The sequence below is a fragment of the Martes martes genome (genome assembly GCF_963455335.1).
Source record: "Martes martes genome assembly, chromosome: 6".
Taxonomy (NCBI): Eukaryota; Metazoa; Chordata; class Mammalia; order Carnivora; family Mustelidae; genus Martes; species Martes martes.
The window spans coordinates 146205494-146225400 of NC_137893.1; positions in this window are offsets into that span (position 1 = coordinate 146205494).

Genomic DNA, 19907 nt, shown 5'->3' on the forward strand with positions numbered 1-19907 from the left:
ATGCTGTCAACCCAGAGGGTTATACAAAGTAAATTTATCTTTCAAGAATGAGGATAAAATAAATATCATAGGAGATAAAGTAAAACAGAGCAATGTCACCACTGACAAACTTTACTAAGGAATGTTCAAGTTCACTCTTTGAGAATTACAAAATATATATATATATATATTTTCTAAATATATATATATATATATATATCTAGGAGAGTTATACTGTAGGAGAAAAAATACTGGTAAATAGATAAACATAAGCAAACATTGCCAGTATAAGAGGGTAGTGATGATGACAAATGATGTCTCCTTTTTTGATTAAAAAGGTAGGAATTAAAATACTGGCTCAGAATAGTTTAAGAGGCAGAAGCAATTAGATGTAAGGTGTGTTAAAGTGCTGTAGTTCTTGGAGAAGGTTTGAAGCAGCTTGACTTTAGGCTTGTAAAGTCAACCATGCACAATGAAATTATCCATAATGAGCCCACAAAGAACTGAAAACATGTATACCACATGGCTGAATGGAGGAGAAGAAAAGTAAAATAAAGGGGGGAATCAGCAAAACCAAAAATCCAATAAAAAAAAGACAAGAAGAAATGAGAAACACAAATATGGGAAAAATACATATCAAGGAGATGTTGAACACAAATCCAAGGATATCCGTACATCCTCCTATAACAACACATTAATGCTGGAGCAGCTTTACCCAGGAACCACCAGATCTCTAGAAACAAAGTTATAGGCTAAAGAAGTCTAATTTGTCAGTCAAGAAGTAGAAGGAGAACATTCCAGAGGAACCATATAATGGTCTCTCCTATAAGTGAAAGATATGAAGTGTCTTTTCTAATATTCGGGTTTCTGCTAAAGGATTCTGAGTAGAGGCTCAGGGAAACAGGACTGGTTAATGTTTTTTTTTTTTTTTTTTTAATTAACATATAATGTATTGTTAGCCCCAGGGGTACAGCTCTGTGAATCATCAGGCTTACGCACTTCACAGCGCTCACCATAGCCCATACTCTCCCCAATGTCCATCACCCAACCACCCTCTCCTTACCCCCTCCCCCCAGCAACCCTCAGTTTGTTTTGTGAGATTAAGAGTCTCTTATGGTTTGTCTCCCTCCTGATCCCATCTTGTTTCGGTTTTTTTTTGGTTAATGTTTCTGAGATGGGATTAGTAATTAGGGGAAGCCAGCATTAAATTAAGAACTGAGTGCAATCATGAGTCTAAGGTGGTTTAGCAATTAGGTATTCCCAGTAACAGATATATCAAAACTGGTTTGGGGCATCATGGTAGTAGTAGTCATTTCGGGGGGGGGGGCATTTACAGTGTTTTTCAGCTACCTACTTGTTCACTTCACAGCCTGTTTTATCTGTGTATATTCTCTCAGCCTGATAAACGTGGATTTTTTTTTTTTTCTTGTTCAGCATGAGCTGATTTTCACTCTTTCAGTCTGGGAGAGATTTTACTCTTTCTTTTTTTTTTAATGTACTTTTTAAAAAGATTTTATTTATTTATTTGACAGAGAGAGAGAGATCACAAGTCATGACCTGAGCCGAAGGCAGAGGCTTTAACCCACTGAGCCACCCAGGCGCCCTGAGATTTTACTCTTTCAAACATCAAACATTTATATAATGCTTCACAAATTTTAAATAATTTAATTTGACTACCATTGTTTTATTGCTGAGAAAGTAACAAGTAAGTAAATCACTTTCCTAAGGTCTGAAAGCTAGCAATTAATGGAAGTAGACACAAACGCAGGAAAATTAATTCCAGAGCCCATAGACCAAACTATTAATCTCCGCTGCCTGTGAATACTGGACTATAGGAAAGTGGGTATTAAACACTGCTATCTTCCCCCTTCAAGGATCCTGCACAAGCTTCTGGAATATGCGTTGATTTGTGCAGCCTGCATTCTGTTCTCCCTTAAATGATGGAAGCAAGAGGCTTTGAAAAGTTATTAAAATATATATAAACTCTCTTTCCAATATCCTGTAGATCACATGTAGGTGTGTAGCTTTGACACATCTGAAGACACACTCAAGTCATCCTAGGTGGGTTGGCTTCTCCAACTCATTCAGTTTGACATTTGTAAGCAATCACAAATCAACTCAAGTTTCTCTCCAAATTGGCTCACAAACTCTTCTCTCGGTAACAGGCAGTTTTCTGACCACAACCATAGGTCTCCTTCCATAACGTTTCCATAAACAGTTCGGTGGGCATTTCCTAGCCGCCCTGTGCTGGGAAATGGAGATCCTGGGTGCAGAGGAGCACCTCCTCTCGAGGGCTCCACTGCGGAGGGAAGGAAGGAAACAGGTAAGCAGACGTGGCAACAGGGACCAGGGAGTTCAGCGAAAGTCACCAGGCAGCCTGCTGTGGGAAGGGGTCGGGGGGCAGAGGACAAGACCATCTTAGCATCTGGAGTCCGTGCACATCTCTGGGCAGGGGAGTGAAGGTCATTCAGAAACAAATTTGGTAAGAGGGAGAAGAGGCCAACTTGGGAAGGACAAACACGTTTAGACAGAGGGTTGACATGGGAAGCCATTTAGGGTTTGGAGGCAGTGAAGCAAAAGGGAGAGATTCAGGCGTCACAAGCTCATCTTGACTGTAATAGAGAAAGAAGATAAACAGAAAGAGTGATACCATTTATAAAGTGGTTTTATAAATCACAGCCTGAGCTATGGAGGAACTTGGCCTTCAGGGCGGGGCATTTCTGATGAATAAAGTCACTAAATTTGACGACAGGGAAGAAGTCACTAAATTTGTGCGTCAGTAAGATGTGTGTCTTTGGTTGGATCCGATGCAGCCGGAGCTCTGCCTCTGATGGTCTGCTGAGGGAGCGTGGGAACAGCATAAGCAGGAGAAAAAAATCTGCTCCCATTTGACTCCACCTAGGTGGAAAGTCGGGAGCACAAATGTCACCAGAGTCAGCACCCCCTCAAGGCAAGGGGTCTGGGCTTTCCTATTGCCCTTGGAGGGAGAGGGGTAAGCCACATAGCCTGCCTCCTGACACTACCCTCCTTTAGCCCGGTACAGTTCTTTGGAGAAACTACAACTCTGTCAGCCCAGTGTTCACGGTCTCTGAGGGCGAGGAGTGTACAGGCTGGTAGAGTGGACCGAGGGGGAGCACCAGCACAGCTCTCTACAGTGCGATCGTTTACTGGGTCTGAGCAGTGAGGGAGGAGCCTCTAAAATGACGTTCAGCATGATAGCTTAGAAACTGACGGAGTGATGTTGCCTTCTGCCCAGCTGTTGTTTGGGAAGAATGTTGTCACGTGAAATGTATACATGAGGGGTACACGTATAGGGCTAGAAGGACCTCTTTGATCGGCAGGTGCGGAATATACGAGAGATGTCTGGGCCGAATGTTTACACTGTAGTTTTCACCACGGCCATATCAACTGAAACAGGAGAAAAGAAGAAAGAGCAAAGAATGAGATCAGAGACTTACAAGTGAGAGAACTGTGGATATTTACAAACTTCAGAACTGAAAGTGTTCTTTTCCCTGGAGTAGACGCAGAAAAACCATGGACCTAAATTATGTCATCTTTACTTATTTGTGTCTCTCAAAAGTTCTTCCTAGCTCCGTGCATGACGTTGGAACATGATTTGGAGTAAGATCACCCAGGGAATAATCTTGCTTTCACTTCTTGGACCTGGAGTTGGGGGGAACCTCTTTCTATTGGTGGGACATGGATATACTTTGCTCATGAGACCTGGGAGGGGGTGGAGGAGAACCCTGTGGACCTTATCGGTGACATCTGCATGATGTCGTCTTTCAGAGCCTCATGGGTCCACGGCTCTTTGTCTATATAAACATCACCAGAGTGTGCTCTCCCTTCAGAGCTCCAGGTTTCAAAGAAACTCCAGCCCCAAGATCAGAGCAACTCAGACTGCTCTCATGCCCATGACCTGTTTTTTTCCTCTTTTACTGGGCACATTTCATTTTTTCCTTCTGCATAGGCTCCTTCTTGACAAATAATTACACCATATTAAATATTTTTTTTAAAAATAATTTATCTATTTGTCAGAGAGAGAGAGAGAGTGCAAGCAGTGAGAGCAGCAGGCAGAGGCAGAGGGAGAAGCAGGCTCCCTGCTGAGCAGGGAACCTGATGTAGGACTCGATCCCAGGACCCTGGGTTCGTGACCTGAGCTGAAGGCAGATGCTTAACTGACTGAGCCACCCAGGCGTCCCCACCATGTTAAATATTAAATTACCTCTGACACTTTGTTACTCTGGTCTCAGCTCCTTTCTGATGATCAGCAGGGATGCCCACCTGACTCACGGCTGGAGTGCTCACCGAGAAATTGGGAAAACTGTTTTTTATATTGATTCCATTTGTAGCTAAAGGTACAGCACATAGCATTATTTTTTTGCCCAGCACAAATTCTGTCCAGCATAAATTAGAAGTGTACTGTAGAACTAGTAGGCTAATCTGGGTCTTCCAAGAAGCAAACAGCAAGACGCAATGAAATGTGCAGAGATGTGGTGAGGGCAAATGCCTTCAAGAAAATAGGGAGGGAGCCAGGAAAGGTGAAGAGCCGGCTGTGTGATCCTGAGTGAAGGACAGATAGAAGTTGGGTGGAAGCATCCTAGACCAGCTTCCAGACTAAGGAGAGTTGAACAAGGAAGTTCTGGAGCTAAATTTGGCCATGAGCAGAATCCTTGGAACACCTCCAAACTCACTTTAAGAGACTAGCATAACTTTGATACCAGAATCGGAAAAAGAACATTGCAAGATAAGAAAATCACAGGCTAACATTGCTCATGAATGTAGATGCAACAATTATAAAGAAAATATTAGCAAATGGAGCACAACAATATATAAAAAGGATAACATTTATTCCAGAAATGCCAGAAGAGCTTACTATTCAATAAATCAAGGAATATAATGAATCTCATAAAGACAACGAAAGGAGAAAGTACGTACATTCATTTTAATAGAGCCCTAAACACACTCGACAAAAACCAACACCTAGTCATTAAAAATATAAATAAAGGGGCACCTGGGTGGCTCAGTGGGTTAAGTCTCTGCCTTTGGCTCAGGTCACGATCTCAGGGGCTCAGTTCATGATCTCAGGGTCCTGGGATCGATCCCCGCATTGGGCTCTCTGCTCAGTGGGGAGCCTGCTTCCCCCTCTCTCTCTGCCTGCCTCTCCGCCTTGTGATCCCTCTCTCTGTGTCAAATAAATAAATAAAATCTTTTAAAAATATATAAATAAAACTTCCCAGGAAAATTATAATAGAAGATAAGTTTCTTCATATGACAGAGATTAACTACAGGAAAATCACTGTTAGCATCATATTCAATGCAGAAATTTTTAAACGCTTATCTCTGAGGTTAGAAATGAGACAGACGTTTACCATCATCATTTCTACTCAGCATTTTTCTGGAGATTCTAGCCATTATGAGAAAGTAAAAAAAGAAAGAACGAAAAGAAAATGGAATGAAATAAATAAGATATTTTTTTAGTCATCATTAATAACATTGTGTATGCAGAAAACTTGAAAGAGTGAAAAAGAAATAAAACTAGCAAGTTCAGTAGATGGAAGGTCAATTTAAAACTAATTGCCTGGGGCGCCTGGGTGGCTCAGTGGGTTAAAGCCTCTGCCTTCGGCTCAGGTCATGATCTCAGGGTCCTGGGATCGAGCCCCACATCGAGCCCCACATCGGGCTCCACATCGGGCTCTCTGCTCAGCAGGGAGCCTGCTTCCCTTCCTCTCTCTCTCTGCCTGCCTCTCTGCCTACTTGTGATCTCTATCTGATAAATAAAATCTTAAAAAAAATAAAAAATAAAACTAATTGCCTTCTACATATTCACAATAAATAATGGAAAATTTCACTAAAAACTTAAAAATCAAATCTATAAGTAAAAATAAAGAAGTCACTTATGCTTTCTCCATTGAAAACTATAAAACATTGGTATACATTAAAGCTAAATAAATGTATAAGAATCCCATGTTCATGGAAAGAAAAACTCATTATGTTTAAAATGTCAATTCTCTCCAAATTTTACTTTTTAAAAATTGAAGTATACGTCAATGGGTGAATCACTGAACTCTACCTCTGAAAGGAATAATATAGTATACCTTAATTAACTGAATGTAAATAAAATGAAATTTAAAAAATGAAGTGTAGTTGGCACAAACTGATACATTAGTTTCAGGTGTAAACATAGTAATTTGACAACTCCATATCATATCCTGGGCTCACCATGAGTGCACCTGCCATCCCTCTCTGTAAAACACTGTTATAACACCATCAAGTATATTTCCTATGCTTTGCCTTTTATTTCCATGACTTACTCATTTTATACCTGGAAGCCTGTATCTCCCACTTCCCTTGACCCGTTTTGCCTCACTTCCCATCCAGCTCCCCTCTGGCATCCAGCAGTTTCTTCTCTGTATTTCTGGACCTGTTTCTGGTTTTTGTTCATCCGTTCATTTGTTTTGTCTTTTAGGTTCTACTTATACGTGAACTCACATGATATTTGTCTTTCTTTGTCTAATATATATCACCTAGCATAATACCCTCTAGAAGACCATCCATGTTGTCACAAAAGCCAAGATTTCATTCTTTTTTATGGATCAGTAATATTCACACACACACCCTTCACCTTCTTTATCCACTCTTCTAATGATAGACACTTAGGTTGCTTCCATATCCTGGCTTTTGTAAATACGGCTACAATAAACATAGGGGTGCACATATCTTCCTCAAATCATTCTTAAGTTGCAGTGCAATTTGGATTAATATTCCAGAGTGTGTGTCTAGCCTAGTAAGCTTATCCGAAGGGGAAGGGGCAGAGGGAGAGGGAGAAGCAGACTCCCCACTGAGCAGGGGGCTCCATCCCAGGACCCTGAGATCATGACCTGGAAGAATTTAAGGGTAGAGGAAACACTCCCCCTCCACTTCACCAGGAATCCGTGGAATCCACATGAAACCCCAGGCCTGCGACCAATGGCATGACTCCCAGTGGAAGGAGAGGTGGAGGAACACACTAGATGCAGAGAGGTATGGGCAGAGCCTAGGGGACACGGGAGTGGTGCTGAGGGGGAACACACTGAAAGACAGACTGACCGGAAGAACACATGTCAAACAGGGGAAGGGAGCCCTGGTTGGGAGTGAGGAGCTTATGCTCTTGTGTCAGAGTCTCTGGGTTCATGCTCCATTCAGCCATTTACTTACTACTTATGAGCATTGGAGAAAAAGAATTAGAAACAAAATCTCCTGCCAACCCCCGAGACGTAACTATAAAAGTAAAAGGGAAGGAAAACACTTATTATCTAAAAATATTCAACCTTAATGTGATGTGCATCATAGCCAAACTACTAAAGAGATTGCAAGAACAGGAAAAAAAGAAAAAAAGCTAATTTTTTGGATACAGCCAAGCAGATACAACACATTACATACATGTTCTTAGGATAATGATAATTTGCGCTAAGTCAGAAGTCCTCACTGTTAGGGTCCGTGATCAAAGGAACGAGACTGATGCAAAGCGAAAGTCAAGCAAAGCTTTATTTCGCGCCAAGCATGGAAAATCGAACCAACTGGTAAGGGCTGTCTCTTACGAAGAGATGACGATGACCTCGACAGGGCCGCTCCGGACAAAGCCGCTCTGGACGAGGCTGCTCCCTGACGAGGCCGCTTCCCCGATGAGGCTGCTCTCCAGACGAGGCCGCTCCCTGGACGAGGCTGCTCCCGACGATGAAGAGGCAATGATGACTACGAGGACGACAGCCCCGATGACGCAGACTCTGCTCCCCATGACGCTGCTCCCGGCGAGGCCGCTCTGGACGAGACTGCTCCAGACGAGACTGCTGCCGAGGAGGCTGCTTCCCAGACGAGGTCACTTCCCCGAGGGAGGCTGCTCTGGCAAGGCCACTCCCCCGAGAGGGAGGCTGCTCTCGACGTGGCTGCTCAGGATGAGGCTTCTCTCGATGTGGCCGTTCTCGGATGACTCTGACAGCTCTTACTGACAGCTCTTACTCCCCGGAGGGAGGCTGCTCTGGCAAGGCCACTCCCCCAAAGGGGAGGCTGCTCTGGCAAGGCCACTCCCCTGAGAGGGAGGCTGCTCTGGCAAGGCCACTCCCCCGAGAGGGAGGCTGCTCTGGCAAGGCCACTCACCCGAGGACGCAGCTCTGGATGAGGCTGCTCTGGACGTGGCTGCTCTCCGATGACTCTTCCTGCTGACAGCTCTTACTGCTCCGGTGAGACTGCGCCCCCTAGCCTCACAAACCAGCTTTTTTATAGAGGCACTTTTAGCCGGGCTATACACAGGTAGCCAATGAGATTGCAATACACAGAGAAAACTGCTAGGTTCCACACGGGCGGCCAATTGAATTTCAATTCACCCTAGTAGATATATGCGCGCCCCTCTGATTGGTTGTCTTCACCTGGCCTGACCCGCCCTTGTATCTAGGCTTTGCAAGGAAGTTCCTCTGGGAGGGGCAGGGTCAATCTAAGTTCACTGCAACAATATGGGTCCCTCTGCTTAAGTAAGCCCTTACACTCACGGCACCATTTGTCACACACAGTGCATCCTATATTCATCTGGTTTGGGTGACACCATTTAAATGAATTGGCTTTATCCAAAGATAAGAAGTTTCTCGATCTTCATGATAGGACTTAGCTTTATCATTTGGGAATCAGGTCCTCCTGGAAGTGGGGTTCCTAATCTCCCATAAAAACTGGGAGTCAGGGACCCCTTCTACTTTCAGAATTATGTAGCAAAAAGTGGCTCACAGCTCCCTGAAAAAAATACTCTTGGATTGCAAAATGGGTAAGAACCTTATTTATATTAAAAAAAATTAGTTACATCTCAAAGGGACTGAGAAAAAATTTTCAAGTTTTTTGTTTGTTTTTAAAGAAAACACTCCAAGGAAAGGGAGTGTGAGATATCTCTCTTTTGCACCAAGGAACTTTACTGATTTTTTTCTTTTACCTTTAGAAGTCTTACTGGGCAACTCAAGCCTATCCTCTGTGCATCCAGGTCCTCATTCAAAATTGGGGATGAAAACAGTACTCACCTCAAAGGAATTTTTTTTCATACGTCATACAAGTATTTTTAGCTGGTTGCCAGTACAGCTGTAGGTAATGCTAAAGAAGACAATATTCAGTGGCGCTTGTTCAAGGCGGGAAGGCAGACTTTGTTCAGGACCAGTGTGGAGGGTAGAGGGAAACACTGCAATGGGATTTTACAGTGATGGAGGGAGACACTGGGCTCAATTCAGAACACAGCAGGGGCAAGTGGAAACTTAGAGCCAAGGGGCACTTACTCTATTACATCAAAAACATCAACAGCCTAAACAGATCACAGGTTGGTCGAAGTGGCAGCTCCTGTTATTTCCTACCAGCAAGCCAGACGATGAAGTGGATTTTTCTCATTCTCATGGCCCTGCGCGACATCCTCTTTCTGAGTCTGATGGGCTGGGCCAGTGTCCACATGGTACGCGTTCTCCGTAATCACCACCAGCATGCCCGCTACCTGCAGAAACCCAAGGTTCTCGACAACAACGCCCCTGAGATAAGAGCTGCTCACGGTGTTTTCCTGCTGATGCTTTGTTTTCTTTTCTTTTGTTAGGGTCCGTGATCAAAGGAACGAGACTGATGCAAAGCGAAAGTCAAGCAAAGCTTTATTTCGCGCCGGCATCAGGAACCAACCCGGCCGGTAGGGGCCGTCTCTTACGAAGAGGCGACCACGACAACCCCCGCGAGGCCGCTCCCAACGACAAAGAGGCGACGACGACGAGGACGACAGATGAACACGGAGACGTGTGATTGGTTCGGGTCGTGGGTTAGTCGGGGTCCTCCGGAGAAACAGGATCCATAGGAAGCATCTGCATCTATACATCCGTGTCTCCCGGAAGCGACAGGAGCTGGCGCCCTCCGTCATAGAGGCAGGGACGTCCCACATTCTGCTGCGCGCAGCCGGACACCAGAAGCCGGTGGGATAGCGCACTGGGAGTCCCAAGGCCTGAGAACCAAGGGCTCCTTATTTGAGTAGCCAAGTCTGAGGGTCCGAGAAGCAGGAGCTCCCAGGTCAGAGGGCCAGAGAAGAAGGACTTGCTAGCTCACGAAGAGAGAAAGAATGCAGCCTGCCTTTGTCTTTTTGTTCCATTAGGGCCCCTCACGGATGGGCGAGAGCGCGTCCCTACTCCGTCCACTGAGCACATGCTTATCTCTTGAAGAAACACCCTCAGGCACACATTCAGTTTTACCAGCTCTCTGGTCATGCGTCCATCAGTCAAGTTGACATAAAACATTGCCCTGGCAGACAGCCTGGCACTGGGCTTCTCGAATAAGTGCTATTCTGTGCTTCCCTCGGAAAAGTTAGAGGAGTTGAGAAATTGAAATTGAAACTAATTTCTGCAGAAAGTAATTTCTTCTGCAGAAAGTAATTTCAAGTTGAGAAACGCATGGTGAAATTGTCCCCTACGGACCGGAGTGGGAGGTAGGAAGCAGAGGCTGGGAATACGGATGTGTAGCGCTCCCTGACATGGCTGGGAGCCCCGTCAGCTATGGCTCGCCTCTCATTCATAGTTTTGTTACCAGGAAAGCAGAGTAGGAAGGGGAAGTCGGCATCGATTTGGCCTGTGAAATCTTATGTAAGTTTTGAAGTAATGAGAACGGAAAATGTCTCAGATTTGGTGAAATACAAACTTCTAGATTCAAAAAACTGAGAGAATTCTAAGCAGTATGGACTCAAGAATGTTTATATCCAGATCAGTTATAATCCAATTTGTAAAAATGAAAATGAAATATCTGGAAACAGGCAGAGTTAAACAATATATTCCCACAATTCTTAAATGACAGTGGATTTCTCAGAGGAAACCATGGACCTGAGATGAGATTTTATTGATCATCCGACCCTATTAAGTTCCTCCTCTGCTTGTGATCCAGGGAGACTTTGGGTCTCCAGGAAGTATTGTCACTTCTGCCAATGACCATGAATCTCTGCAAAAATTTATTCTATCCCTTTATCCACTCCTCAGCTCAGCCACCATAGTGAATGAGTGTAGGTCCCTCTGGGGGTGCCTGGGGTGGGGGGAAGATTCTCAGTGTATGTTCTTGGCAATGTGCTAGGGTTTCTTCATGAGAATCTATCTTTCTTGTCATTCAAGGCTCTCTGGGTCACGGAACTGGCTCAAGTCTGGGAATGATTAAGGATCCATGATTATTCTTGATGTCTGAATGATTTATATTACATAAGTCAGGTTTATATTCACAAGGCCTGGAATTTTCTCCTTTTTCAGACCAAGTAAGACTTTAGTAGACCTCTTATATACATCGGTTCTATGAACCATAACCAATGAGTCAATGCAAAGATCTCTGTGGGTCAGACTGTTTCATAAATGTCCATTAGGGGAATCATGCTGCACTTATTTTTGGTGATTAAGTGACATCACTTGGCACCTGTCTTTCTGGGTTCAAGTTATTCTGACTGCATTTAGGCATTCTAGTTCAGTGGTAGTAACTCCTGAAGTAATTTTGTATGTGTAGGAAGAACTCCCACAAAGCTCTTCTAGGATGCTGGGCTACACTAATGAGTTTATTTGTCACAGCTATAGTGAGAGGCATGTGTTGTGGAACCCTTTGGTTTGGTTGAATGGATCCTACATAATACATACTTTAGAATTCCAATAATCTCAAAGCTTTCATAACTTCCTCTACATATACTAAGGCTTTCTTAATATTTCCACTTCATTTAGTGTAGGTCACATTTGGGTTCATCTTTCTGTCCTCCTACCTCTCAAAATATTTGAGCCATTCCCAGCCACTTAAATGAAAATCCTGAATTCAGAATCTCTGCTGAGTGGATCCATCTCAATACGTTTTTAACTCAATATTCTTTTTAAAAAATATTTTATTTATTTATTTGACAGAGAGAGATCACAAGTAGGCAGAGAGGCAGGCAGAGAGAGAGGGAGAAGCAGGCTCCCCGCTAAGCAGAAAGCCCAATGTGGGACTTGCTCCCAGGACCCTGAGATCATGACCTGAGCTGAAGGCAGAGGTTTAACCCACTGAGCCACCCAGGTGCCCCTAACTCAATATTCTTTTAAACTTGGTCCTACACCCTTCAGGTCCATTTCCATACACACATCTCTAGCTTGAAACACAAACTATCTCTTAACTGTTTCTGAAAAACAGATGGAATATTTTCTGAAATACACACGGCTTTGCTCTAAAACCTCTCTTGCTCTAAAATCTATTCCAGGATTTTCATCTCTCCATACAGGATTTTGAACTATCGTAGTTATGCTTACCATACTTGGATCATCTATAGCATCAGTCCCTAATGGAAAATCTGCCCCTTCATGTTTGCACCTGTCTAATCGTAACGTGTCATACTAAATTTAATGAAGGTTATAAATGTAGTTATGAAATGACAAGAATTAAAGGGGATACAAGCATGGTTAACGACAGCATAACAATGGGTAAACTTCAGCTATGAAAACTTCTAGTGCACAAATGTCCTGCTTTCTTGAGAAACAAATGGAAACACAACAAAACCAAACCTTGTTTTCCAGTGAAAACTAGATAGCTAATGAGAGACTCAGATATTTGAAAAGGACGGGGTAGGATCTAATTGGGATCTTATTTCATGTTTACTTATTTTTATCCCATCTTATTTCCTTGTGCAAATAAAGTTCATAATTATTGAATAAACATGTAAATGAATTAATGTCCAATTACCAAACAAGGTGCAGCAAGTAAGTGGGGAAGCCGACTCGTCCACAATGCTTATTGTATCAACAATAGGGAAATGCAAGTTAAAACACATGCATGAACAGAAGAAAGGAAAATAGTACAGGAGGTGAAATGGCAAGAAGGATTTTGGAAAATAAGAGAAATTTTCTCTTCTCCTTCTGCTTTTCTTTAGTATGCGCCACACCGAGCATGGAGCCCAACCTAGGGCTTGAACTCACAACCCTGAGATCAAGACGTAGGTGAGATCAAAAGTTGGATGATTAACCAAGTAAGAGAAAATTTTAAATGAGACCTATGGGCTGCTTTGGCCAATTGCCAAGAACAAATATTTAAGTGTCCATGATACCTTAAAAACTAATATTTGACAATTGGCTAAATTGATCAAACCACCGTGAGAAATCTGTTCATTTCCCCACTTCTTGTGGATACTAGAAATACTAAGAGTGTCACAGTGCATGGTGATGATTCTTTCTCTAAAAGGGACAGTCTACTTGAATGACTTTCAGTTAAGAAATCCCCATGTTCACATAGTTTCGTAGATTAGTGTTCTATGGAGACATAACACACTACTACACATTTAATGACTAATAACACAAATTTATTATCTCATAGTTTCAGCGGACTAGGAATGTGGCTTAGGTGTATCTTCTACTTAGTGTCTCACCAGACTAAATTCAGTGTCATTAAGGCTGCAGTTTCATCTGAGGCTCTTCTAGGCACACTCAACTGCTGGCAAACTTCTGTTCCTTGTTGTTTTAGAACTCAGACTCTTGGTTGCTAAAGGCGCCATTCCTGCTACATGACCCTCTTCAGAAGTAGTTCATATTATAGCTGTTTATTTTCTTCAAAGCCAGCAGGAGAGCCCCTCTCCCTCTAAATATGTCTCTTTTGGACCCTTGTTCAGAGTGCTCACCTGATTAGGTCAGACCCACCCAGGATCACCAGTCACCCTCTTTGTCACTGTTTTGTTTAGGTTTTATTTCACAATCATAAACGTAACTCTGGAATCCAGCTAGACTTGCAGGGGAGTAAGGAAAATATGGAACCCATAGAACTGCAGCAAGAGCACAAAGATTGTAAGATGTTTCGAGCAGACGGGTGAAGGGTTGCTCTCCTGAGCTATAGAAGGAATAGTCTGGTGGTTAAGATAAAACACAAGTCAAATTTATTAGGTTTGTCCACAGTGAGAAGTCACAGTCTTCTTGCTGGTTGTGCCCTTCCCGGGACCCAAAGTACTCCATGGCATCCACAGTATTCCTGCCCCCTTCCACCTTGCCCAAGACCACACACTTGCCATCGCACTCAGTCTTGGCCATGCAGATGGAAACCTGGGAACCATTCATGTTGGGTCCAAGTCTGTCATGGATGAGATGTTAGGAGCCATAAGCTTCAGGATGAGATTTTCATCATTAAACTTCTCCCCGCAGATGGAGTTACTGCCAGTGCCACTGTGGCAGGTGAAGTCACCACCCAGGCACATATATCCCAAAATAATCCTGTGAAAGCAGGAAACTTTATAACCAAATCCTTTCTCCCCAAGGCTCAGAGCGTGAAAGTTTTCTGTGTCTTTGGAATTTTGTCTGCAAACAGCTTGAAGGAGAGTTGGCCCAAGGGCTTGCTGTCCAGGGTGACACTGAAGAACACAGTGGACTTGACCATGGCTGGGCCCCACAGGTGGCTCCAGGAGGCAGCAACTGCAAGGCCTACTCTCTCTTTTTTTATTATTATTAACTTAGGAACTTTAATTACATCTGAAAAATCCCTTCCACTTTGTCATGTAATGTAATCCAATCAGGGCAGTGTAGGCGCCATAGGCAGGTTGTCCCAAAATGTACCACAGTCACATGCTGATATATTGAATTGAAGCTATTAGGGAAACAGACCCTCTGTGGTCTCCCTGAAAGCAGGAAATACATCTTTCATATGAAAGATACTCACTCTGTACTAAGAAGTAAAAAGACATTTTTGCACCAGAGATGGAAAATTGAAGAGCGGATAAGGCTGTATTTCCAACCCGGTTATGTTTTTTACTAATCTGCTATCTCAGTCCAAATTCCACTTAGAATTCCTTACTCAGTAAAGTTCCCAAACATTTGTTTTCTTTCTCCTGTCAATTCCTCAAAAATGTATTGTTTCTTTGTCTAAAAAGTATAAAAACCACCTGTCTTGGTCATTTCTTAAGTTCTCCATTTCATTATTGGTCCTCCAGGCATATGTAATAGAACTTTGTGGGGTTTTTTTCTCCTATTAATCTGTCTCACATCAATTTAACTCTTAAGCCAGCTGGAAGACCTTGAAAAGTAGAGGAAGAATTTTTCCTTCCCCTCAAGGAGAGAAGATTATATGAGGTCTGCACACCAGAGAAAAAGGAACCACAGGGGTCATCACAGAATTCTGGCTGTATCCCTTATTATAGTTCCTCTTTCTCTAGTTTATTGTTTTCAAATCAAGTAATCTACATCTCAAAATATATTTTGGTGGCAGTGTTGGAAGCATAAGAGATAGGAAGTAGTGCTGGTTGTCTATTTTCCCCCTGAAAGAAGCCAGCTGCAGACAGAAAAGTGAATCTGTTCAGTCAGGACAGTCAAGACTCCGGGATGGTGAGGGGAACGGAGCAACGGATGGTGAGGGGAACTGGCTTACTGCTGCTAAGGTTTTTGTCTTTCCTCAGGAGGGTGGCATTACAGATATGTACAGTTTCCAGAGATTCCTTGAGCTGTGTGTGTAAGCTATATATGGTTCTCCTCATGTATGTTTTACCTCAATGAAAATAAAACGTGAATCACCTGGACTATGGAAATTCTTTCTGAGCATTCACATGCCTAAAGACGATTGCTGCTGATGGAAGATGCTATGTGTCATGTAAATGTGTTTTCATCAAAATAACAAAATTCTGGCTCTTTCATGTGACTTTTTCTTCAGGCTCCTATAACTTATAACAGGCTATTACAAAACCCTGAGTGGTAAAATACAACCGAGTGGTCAGTAAAATACACTAGGTCTCAGAAATGCCTTACCTGAAGACGGGGGCTGAGAATAGTGACATCATGACCTTTACAAAGGACAACGAGAGAAATGTGCCAGAACACATGGATCACTGCCCGGTACCTGTAATTGCTTAGGAATTTTACAGAAATGAATAAAGACTATGCCATGATTTACAAGTTAGAAGTCTGGACCCTGATTCTGACAATGAGATAAAGGTTGAAACTTTATGAATCCAATTAAATGGATTCTTCCCAAATGTTGGGCAGGTCATTGAGAGGATGTGGTCACTGGCTGACTTGTGAGCTGGACCCTGGCTACAGGAGCTCTTCACTCCCTCCCCTGTCTTTGGAATATGGGTTCTGTAAGTCTTCCCTGCTTCTAGAAGCCACCCCGAGGACACAGCTTTGAGATAGTGAGATGGTGTTTCGACACCCTCTAGACATTGTATGTGAGTGAACCCCGTTAGGACCTCCTCTGTATGAACCTCTAAGATTTGGCAGGCAGGTGCAGGGGTCGACTTGTCTTCGGCCACCAAAGGCAAGCCTAGTATGTAAATTCTTTTGCTAATTAAAAGTGCCACCTACCGACCTAGAGACGACTGCCTCTGCCTCTTTCTTCAGTCTCTCCCTGCTCTCCTTAGAGGGGCCAGTTTCAGATTACACTCAGGAAGTTCTGGAAGTCTCAACTAACACCAAACTCTTGTTTGTTTCCAGACGCACTGTAGTTTCCCCGAAACATGTGTGAGTTCTGCACACCTGACCACACCGTTGAACTGAGAACAGTATTAGCTGTGACTAGTCCTGCCCCTTGATTCCCTCCCATCCCAGGGACAATTAAGGTAAAACTGTGTGCCAGAGAGCAAAGTGTATATGAAACTTTGAACAGCTGAAATCAGTGTGAATAAAGAGGCTGGGACTTGTAATTGAGAGAAAGGACACAGTTTTGTGATACCAGGTTCATTAATGAGAAGACTCAATTCATTATTGCAAAGTATTTAAATCCTAAGATATTCCTTAAAATATGCATTTGGGAGGTTTGGATTTTTCCCTTGTTACCTCTCACCTTTATCAGTCACTTTTGGAAGCTATGTGGTAACACAGCCAGGTTGGAGACAAGAGGAGAGTGGGTGTATTTCTTGAAGAATAACCAAAATAAAAATCAAGAAATACAGAGTGAGAAGAGGGGTAGAAAGAAAACCACTACCTTGGAGCTTTATGCGGTTGTAGTCACTACCTGTTCCAAAGAATTCATAGAATGTCCAGTGGTGGAAACAATTTCAGAGTTGTAATTTAGGTACCTGCTATCACTCAGGCTAGGACTCGAACCCTGTGTTTAAAAGGCAGACAAAGTCATGTCTGAGGAGAGTGTCTCCCTGCTCTCAATCCAGCTAACTTCTCCTCACATACATCCCAGGAAAAATAGGGACATACTGCAGAAAAACCACAGTGTGGTAGCAGACTGTACAAAAAAATTTCTTGGCAGAGGTGGATGGCTTCCTTGTGGAGAGGGGGCAAATGAGACGTAGTGTGGCCAACTTGGTAAACCAGAAGGGTCTGCCATGTGGCATGGCCATTCTCACTTTGTATCACTGGGATCTGCACAATCAGGAAGGGGGTTTTGCTCCTATTACCAGAAACACATGTTATCAACAAAGGGAGAGCACGAGGCCAGAGATTGGGCAGGAGACATGTGCAGGGTGCAAACTCTATCTTAAAATGACAATAATGAGGAAATCTATGCTAGAAGTGAAAGAATTTATGGACGAGATTCGAATACAGATTTAAAATAAACCTAATACAAATTTACAAAGTCATAAAGGAAGAAGACAGAAACGTGGTGCTGGAATAAATAGTCAGAGACCCTGCATATGCATAAGCAATGAATGAATTTTTTGAAAACTCAACAGACTATCAGATAAGACCATGGGTGCTGTACCTGAAGATCAAATTAGTCAACTAGAACATTAGTCAAAGAACAATCTTAGCAGGCATCACAAAGGTATCAAAAGGTAGAAACTAACATAACTTTCCAAAACCCAACAACAAATGAGTACTAGAAGACGAAAAAACAAGGAAGTGGAGAGAAAACATTTAAAGAAGCAGTGCTCCTGTCCTTGGGCCTCTGGCCGCTGATGGCCCTGGATCTGGAGGTGGCCTCCCTCCTTGCCCAGGTGTAATCTTGGAATCTGGGCCGTGGGCAGTGTCTGACCTCAGGGCTATCCAGAAGAGCCAAGAATTCCGCAACCTACGCCCTCCCCCTCCAAGGCACTGATAATTCCAGAAGGCTGAGAGTTACGGGTATACTTCAGTTCACTCTAGAAAGAAATACAAACCAAAGGACAATTGTGACTTGTGTTGCCAGGAGAAAATGAGGTTGGTGCACTGTTCTGGCTCTGAGAAGTCCCATGAGCGCATGAGGCCACAGGGTGATTCGGTGCCCTGCTCTTCTCTCCAAAACTGGCCTGTTAGTGATCTTTGGGAGGAACTGGATCAGACAAATAGAAATAAAGTGTGAGATGATCTAAGCAGATGGCATCCTCGCAAGATAGAAGACAGGAAAACTAATGAAGGCAAAGAAGTTAGAGTTGACAGAAATATCAGCTGTCTCCTGGGTCTTCTCCTTGACGGAAGAAAAATTTTCAGAAAAACATTGATTAAAAAAAAACTTTATAAGAAAATTAATTGGGTTGATGAACCATCCTTCAAAGGAGCTGCCATTTCAAATTCTTCCTTCTCAATCCTACTGGAAAGTCCAGACCTTCTAAAGCTAAGGACATACACAAGAGAGACACACAAAGCATTCACTTGCCAGCATTGCCCTTTTCAGAGAAATCTTGTGAGAAACTCAGCAAGCAGGGATGCTGGTCTGCAAAAATTCGGAGACAGCGGCTTGCACGGATGGGTCAAATCTTTGAAGGACTCCGTGCTTAGTTAAAGCAGAATACAGAGATTTCAAAGTCACAAACCAGATACAGTAGCAATGACCCAGACTTGGGGTACAATCCAGTGTTAGGTACAATCCACATATTGAAATAAATACCTTGACAAAAATGCTGACTTCTGTCGCCTAACTGGGCTCTGGGGCTCCCTGAACAATAGACATTGACAGGAGGCAGAAGATAAGGTTTTGTTGGGGCTTCTGTTGGAGCGGGAGGGAGGCAGCACAGGGGAGTCATCAGGCTGGCTCTGGGGGGTCAGGGAGAGCTTTAAAGAGGGCTTGTGGGAATATAGAGGAGGGGATTGCTTGGCTCCCATGTGCTTAAAGGTCTTTGAGCTTCTTCATGTGTCACATGTCTAATTAGCATGCTATATCTCCACCTTTCGGGGTGATTTTTTTAGTATTATAATGAGGGAGAACTTGGGTGAAAAGTCAGTGCTGTCCTCGGTCTTGGGGCAGACTGGTTTGGTCTCATCTTTACCGGTCTTCACAATCAAGAACCCTCTTTCAGTCAGCATCCTCCCTCTGCATTCCTTCAACACAAGCTACTCAAGGGCATAGAGTCTTAGCTTTTTCTCTTGATGGAGGCAGCCAAGAAATGCCGGAGTTTATGGTTGAGGATCAGGAGGCCTGAGCACAGTCTTCACTCTGTCTCACTTATGAGAAAACAAATTCTGTGGAACTTGTCAAAGAAAATGTCAGGCAATTACCTCTGTGAAAGTCGACTATAGGAAATTAATATGAATGTCACTCAAATCATTTGTCAGACCACAGAGTAGATTATGAAATTTGCAGTAGGGTCCAAATATATACTTTAGGTAAAAATATGGATCAAAACTAGAGTTCTGAACTTTATAGTATTAAGCAAGTCAGATTAGTCTACAGATGGAACTCAGGTGGCAGTGGTTCTCACATAACAGATGGGAAGGATGAAAAATTTAGTAACCTGAGCCTAAGTTAAGAAGTCAACAGAAGGGTCCCAAATGTATATTAGTTGTCATTTAAATATAGTTACATTGATTAAATAGGCAAGAAGATTGTGGCTCCTCTTTTTGATTCTGAAAGTGTGAAGAGAGAAAAGTTCTCTCTAACTCTTATTTACTTGGTGCCACAATTGCTTCTTTTTCCCACCTATGAAATGGTAATAAACCTAGTGATTCAGTAATAGTTCCAAAGATAATGGTATTAAGTGACAGGTGTAAAGATTGTATCGGCCTGCCATTACAACATATGAGAGCTATCCCTGAGGAAAGTCCGTAGCAGCTAAATCCAAACCTTACTAC